This window comes from Ammodytes marinus (assembly GCF_949987685.1).
Source record: "Ammodytes marinus genome assembly, chromosome: 16".
Lineage (NCBI taxonomy): Eukaryota > Metazoa > Chordata > Actinopteri > Uranoscopiformes > Ammodytidae > Ammodytes > Ammodytes marinus.
Window position 1 is genome coordinate 6,395,527 of NC_137220.1, and position 7,612 is coordinate 6,403,138.

Genomic DNA, 7,612 nt, shown 5'->3' on the forward strand with positions numbered 1-7,612 from the left:
GGATTTCACAAATACAGTTTAACATTCTGGGCTTTAGTAGTTAAAGGTGCTACGAGGAAATTACTTAAATTACATGTAACAGCAAACAAGACCACCTTTAAAGAGGACCTATGATGGTTTTTGACTTTTATGACCTATAAACGTTGTTATGATGATTCATAGTCATGCTTAACCATACTAAATGATCAAATAATGACTTACATGCATTTCGACGTATTCCCTGCTGACCGTCTGGGGTGTCTGTGCAGAGCACTAAACACTATTCTAGCCAGTCGAGAAGTCACGTCTTCAAAGCGGTCTACCCTTTCATAATTTGTGACGTCGCATAAAAATTTGTGACGTGACCACGCGGATGTTTCCATGTATGGTAATGCTGTCACTTCCGCGTCTGCCTCGCGCCCTTATAGGTCCATGCTCGCGCTTCCCGCCACTGAAAGTGTTCCGGAAGGAAGGTAACCAATCACAACGGAGTGGGGTTTGCAGGGGGGGGGGGGGAGGGTAGCGGAGATGGCCGATGCACAGGCGGAGGGAGCGGAGATTGCCGAAGCACACACACTCAAGTGTTGACAGGACGTGCTGGATCGCCAAAATAAGAGAAAGAGCTTCCCGAAAATCTACATAGTTTTTTGTGATGTGATTCGTGTCAGGTTGCTCTATAGCAGTGTAAAACAAGAAATTAAGACCAGAAAAGTAGTATAATAGGTCCTCTTTAACTAGTAAGGTAAAAAAGACCACAAACTACCTAATAGACATTTTGGCCAGGAACTGGAACTCTCAGAATTAGTTTATTCTAGCGCCCCCTTTGGACAGAAGCTGTATTGTTTTTACATCACCAGCGCTTGTTTTCCTAAACTGTCTTTGCTAGCGAGTGTAAGCGGCCCGTGCATTTGTTTGTGAGTGAAAGAGAGAACGCAGGATGCATCGCGACGAGGTAATGTATTTGTATGTGACCACTATGTCGGATTATTAATGATAATATAACGATCGTAAAAAGATGCAAATTTGAATTTGTACCGTTCGGGAAACACAAGATGATCCGGTCTGCCTGCCGTACGTAGGTTTGTCTTATTTCCCAGGACATTGGACCAATCCAAAGGCATTAATAATAACTATATACAAATAGAATAGTTTTTTTGTCTTGTTTGCTGTTACAGGTCATCTATGATCATCAGAGGAAAAATGTGTCTGTTTCATAAACATTACGTAGGAGGTTTTACTAGTGAGCATTTTGGCTTTCACTAGTAGAAAGAAATAAAAGATCTGATATCAAGGATATGGAATAAATGCTTAAAAAGCTTTCTGTATGATGGAGTGAGGGGGCCGACAGCTGTTCAGCTCAGAAACATAAAAAGGCCTGTTTGTTTGTTGTGTTGTGTTGTGTTGTGTGTGTGTGTGTGTGTGTGTGTGTGTGTGTGTGTGTGTGTGTGTGTGTGTGTGTGTGTGTGTGTGTGTTTGTGTGTGTGTGTGTGTGTGTGTGTGTGTGTTGTGTGTGTGTTTGTGTCTGTGCACCATGGAAACCTCAACTAGAAGAGCAGCTGAGGTACACAGCAGAGTCAGTGATCGAGTTAGAATGAGACACAGTCTTATTGGAGCCGTGATTCGATTACCGTATTCCAGCCGGCCTCGTAAGGAGAGAGGGGACGCATAAAAATGTTTCTCTGGTTTATGGTAACAACACCAAAAGGATAATGAGGGACTCTACGCTGCCAGACTGGTAGGGGTTGAATTGAAGTGTTTTTCTTTTTTTTTTTAGATTTTTTTTGGGGCATTTTTATGCTTTTATTAGACAGTTTGGAGAGACAGAGGTGAAATGGGGCAGAGAGGGGAGTCACATGCAGAGAACGACCACAGGCCGGATTCTAACCTGTGGTCTGCTGCTTCTGCGGAATGATTCTCTTTCCGTAACAAAAAAATTATTATAAAAAATGTATTATATTTTCCCATGCACGATGAGGAAGAAATGATGAGAAATGTAGCTCCAAGACCAACAGTTTAAATGCATTTCTATCTTGTGAACAATAATTTAAAAAAAAACAGTATGTTAAGAAAAACCAGCTCCACATTAGCCTTATGCTTAGAATATATGAAACATGTCACTGGATGAGTTCTTAGCTCACTACCTAACATTAAGTGCTGTTGAAAAAGGAAATTATAAAATCCCCCCTATGGACATTAACGGGTTAAAATGGTGTCTGCAGGGCGTCCTTGACATGTTCCCAGAGGGGAGTCGCCCAAGAAATGAAGACAAGCGTAATCCAATTAAAATCGAATTTGTACATCGGGCAAAAGCAGTGAGAGAATATCATTCTTATATCTGGATGTCCCGTTCTCTATCAGATCACATCCATCAACGAAAAAATATCTCATCAACTCTATTGGACAAAATAATTAGAAGATCATCATTGGCCTAATGGTGATGTCATTGTTATGGGTTGATGTGTTGACAACGTGTGTGTGTGCCCAGACGTATCTAGGTATTTCGATTACCTAGGACTGTTTTGCCTGTTTGTTTGTGAATGCAGCACTGTATGGCATTACTTTAGTGAATACAGATTCCCCAATATTTTAATTAGTTTCAAATTATGAAACAGTAATTAAGTTAAATAGGCTATATATTGGGCGTAGTGGATAGAGCACATACCATATTGTCTCAGGCCTCGTTGCAGTGGTCGCGGGTTCAAATCCGACCCGTGGACCTTTACTGCAGGTCATCCCCCCTCTCTCTCTGTCACCCCATTTCAACTCTTTACCATCTAATAAAGAAAGCTTGAAAATGCCCAAAAAATCATCTTAAAATAGGCTATATAGAAAATAACTATACTGTCAGTCACGTAATGTCTTTGCAGCCATTCTACATCTTTGTCTAACTGTTTAATGTCTAATCTTGATGTATTTTCTTTGTTATTACTGTCTCTTAAATGCAATTTCTAATGTCTAATCTTGATGCATTTTATGCCCCTGTAAAGCACTTTGAATGGCCTTGTGTCTGAATTGGGCTATAGAAATAAACTTGCCTTGCAATGATATACAATAAGTGGTATGTTAGAATAGAACATTTTCATTTCAAAAAGTTTGAAAAGAGTATTGGCCCAGAGTTTTTGAAGTTTTTATTTGAGTTTTGGGTACATTTGAGCCACTGTTCCTGTGGTATAATTATTTGTCAGTGTTTTAGTTTTTATGTCGTCAGTTTTTTATTTACAATTTTGTACTTTCTAAACCGATTTATAGAAGCAAAATCCTAGAATGTATCTATACAGCTTTCAACTTCAGATGCCCGTAACAATAACGTGCATTACTGTATATTCATAAAGCTTGTAAAACTGGGAATACTTCAATAAAAGTGTTGTTTTTTTTAACCAAAAAAAGAAATGTGTGAGCAGTTGCATTAGGGTTTGTCCTCCGCTCGCTGTTGACATGGTGCCAACTTTAACGGTTACATAAGGTAAGGCCTCCCTCTGCCCCTGAACACTAGGTTGCATCCTGACCTGCTCTGCTGCCATATTAAATTAACATGACAGACAATGTTTGCTTTTCTTTCTCAAATCTTTCATTAGCAAGAAAGAAGAATTTGCTGTTTAATTTACGAGTTAACCCCGCCTGTCACTAAACAAACGGGTCTTAATACGTCACCTTGTTCATTACTCTAATTGGTCGTAGTGCAATCCAATTACGTGCAGTGGTATTTGAAATGCATGCATAGCTCATGGCCAGACCCTAAATCGTTCTAGATGTGGGTCTGGATTTTCAGGCTAATTCTTAGTGTCATATAGCTGAGATCTTCAAAAATCGCCATTCTTTGAAGCCATACCCCAGGCTCCTTTTTTATAAACTTTTTTTTGCCAATGCAGATATTTTGAACTTCAAAACTATCTACTGCATGTCCTGCTGTTACCCGCATAGATAAATGTATCAGTGGTCAGGTAGAAACTTGTGTATTAATCATTTTTAGCCCTCATGCTGTGAGGACTGTTGTCAAAGATGCCGGCACGTTCATATTTAATAATTAAGACGGCACCGACATGAATTAATCATTGTCTCTGACTGTGCACAACAACACTCAATGGGCTACAACATCCACCACGCATTATTACCAGCTTTGGTGTGGAAATCAAACAAGAATTTGGCTCAAAAACAAATTTTAAATGCATGCTTTTTTGGGGTAAAAAGCTCTGGCCAGACTGTTATTTATTCATAAAAATGCTAATTAGTTGCCTCAAATGGGTAGGCACTTGAATCACCCAAGCTGCTGAATCCAAATTTGGAACCGGTGCTTTTTATTAAGAGAAAAGATTTGAGAAAAACATTTAGCAAAGCATCACATTAAGGAAAACGTTCGAGACTAATGTGAAACGCATCAGAGATTTTAACACGCTGACATCATAACAATGTCACTCCTTCTATAAGTATATAAATAATGGACCGAAATGGACCCAATGATATCTCCCGAGGCCCTTTGACTAATGATTTATAACAGTGTGTGTGTGTGTGTGTGTGTGTGTGTGTGTGTGTGTGTGTGTGTGTGTGTGTGTGTGTGTGTGTGTGTGTGTGTGTGTGTGTGTGTGTGTGGCCACATAATATTGTCTCAGGCATCATTACTAATACTTGTCACGCTGACAAAATACACTATCTTGTCACTCACCCATTTCCCTGGCAAATTAAATTAGATTGGATTTACGGCGGTACAATGAAATTATATAGAAAAACTAGCCCTACGACGTAGTTAAAGAATTAACCAACCCCCATGATAAGATGTCATTGTTTATGTTGTGGAAATATTAATGGTGGAAGTATAGGGAGAATGAATGGACAAAATAACCCTGTTTGTAGGCCCTGCAGTGGACTATGAATGACTGATAAATGCGAGTAAACAGTGAGCTCTGTTAACTGTCACAGCGGTGCACACAGACAGACGTTGAGGCTCAAAAGAAGAAGACAGGACAGGAAAGGATAGTAGAAAAAAAGGAGACCACGTTTCCGCTGAATAACTGGCGCCGGCCGTGACAATATCTCTGTATACAGTGCTGTGTGAAAGTTTGTGAACCCCTTGAGCCTTTTGGAATTTTATTTATTTTAACCATTATTAATTCATTTTTATCAATACCAGTATTTTTTATATGAATTAACAGATGTTTGTTTATCAATTCAAAATGTTTCTTTTCCAGAAATCAACTGTTAAAACAGATAAAACAAATTATTTGACAAATGTTGTATCTGCAAAAGTTTGTGAACTCTGAGCTGCATTGCTTAAATGGAGCAGGTAAACACAATCAAATGGGCCAAATTGAGTGATGAAATGGACCAATGTAGTGAGAGATCTTCAGGGAAGAAATTGGGCGGCACTAGATAAAACAGAGATAAAAACAGGTCAGTTTATGCTCACCAAAGTGAACCCATACAGGTCAGACATGCTAAAAGGGGAAAAAATCTCAGAGGATCTCAGGAATAAAGTTGTGATGCTGCACATTTGTCTGGGGACAGCTATAAATTAATAAAAAAAAAGTTTGAGCTCCATCGGTCCACCGTGAGGCAAATCATCTACAAATGGAGAGCTTTAAGAGTGACTGAATATCTGCCTAGAAGTAGACTTCCTTCAAAAATATCCATAAGCACCACAAAAAAAGTAATTTTTCAGTTAAAAGCCAACCCAAACATTACATCTAGTGATTTGCAGACCTCTCTTGCAGCATCTGGGACAGATGTGCATGGTGCCACAATAAGAATAAGAAAAAGTCAATATGGCTTTCAAGGGAGGGTTGCTGAAGAAGCCTCTACTCTCAAAAAAGAACAAAAGTGCTTGTCACAACTTTGCCAGAGAGCACCTGGAGATACCTGAAGTATTATTCTGTGGACAGATTAGTCCAAAATGTATCTGTTTGGTCACAACCAAAACCGCCATGTTTGGGCAAAAACGCAACTCTGCCTACCACCAAGAGAACCTTCTCCCAAGTGAAGAATGGTGGTGGCAAATGGTCTGCAAATCTCCAGATGTAATGTTTGGGTTGGCTTTTGCCTGAAAAATCCCTTTTCTTGTGGCGCTTCAAGATATTGTTGAAGGAAGTCCACTTCTAGGCAGATGTTAAGTCACTCTTAAAGCTCTCCATTTGTAGATGATTTGCCTCACGGTGGACCGATGGAGCTCAAACTTTTTTATATGAATTTATAGCTGTCCCCAGACAAATGTGCAGCATCACAACTCTATTCCTGAGATCCTCTGAGATTTTTTCCCCTTTTAGCATGTCTGACCTGTATGGGTTCACTTTGGTGAGCATAAACTGACCTGGTTTGATCTCTGTTTTATCTAGTGCCGCCCAATTTCTTCCCTGAAGATCTCTCATTACATTGGTCTATTTCATCACTCAGTTTGGCCCACCTGATTGTGTTAACCTGCTCTATTTAAGCAATGCAGCTCAGGGTTCACAAACTTTTGCACATACAACATTTGTTAAATAATTAGTTTTATCTGTTTTAACAGTTGATTTCTGGAAAGGAAAAATGTTGAATTGATAAACAAACATCTGTTATTTCATATAAAAAATACTGGTATTGATAAAAATGAATTAATAATGGTCAAAATAAATAAAATTCCAAAAGGCTCAAGGGGTTCACAAACTTTCACACTACACTGTATATGGGTCAAATTATCCGCCCCCGCAAGTGCACACAAAACACTCCTAGGCACTTGTGATTTTTTGTACACATGCATAAAGCCCTGACGGTATACGCGTCTAAACATCTCAACGTGTGCTTACTTAATAAAGCAAAGTGGACCGAGACATGCTGCAGGGAAGAGGAGCCCACAGAGAGAGTACATGTGAGAGTGACTCAAACCGTGGAGTCAACTCAATCAGACAAAACGTGTCCAAACTTATGTAATGTTTTTTTTTTTTTAAAGGAACAGTAAGTGATATTTTTTTTGTTAATATACTTGTTAAATCAATCTATATGCATACAGCTTTGCAGAAATTGCCAGTTACAATTTTGAGTATCCCGCTTGTTTTTATCCAATCCGGAGACAGAGTGCTATAAAGAGGCGGGTCTCTCTGCCCGTGAACGATGACTCGCGGCACTATCTGAAGAAAGACGACTGTGTGTTCATTTGGTGGTGACGTAGGGACGAGGTAGGGGACTGCTAACTGGCAGGAAGTTAGCTAAAAATATCATATCACTTACTTCTCCTTTAAGAGTGACATGAAAAGCAAAAAGATTTGTTAAAGGTTAATTGGCAATATGTTAAAATGTTTTAGGTCCGTTGAATCTTGGGTTGAAGCAATGAAAGACGAAAGCTGCCTTCCAAGTGTTGAGATTTTACAGGTCATAACTGATCACCAGAGGAAAAATGTGACTGTTTCATAGACTACAATGTTCCTCATAGTATTTTTAAGGTCAAAATAAAAGGCGCCATCTCATGACGTCGCTCATTGGATAAACAACACACACACACACACACACACACACACACACACACACACACACACACACACACACACACACACACACACACACACACACACACACACACACACACACACACACACACACAATATATATATCAACTGTTACAATGTAAAATAAATTACAGTAAGTCCTTGAGAAAGCCAGTCTTGTCCCTTGT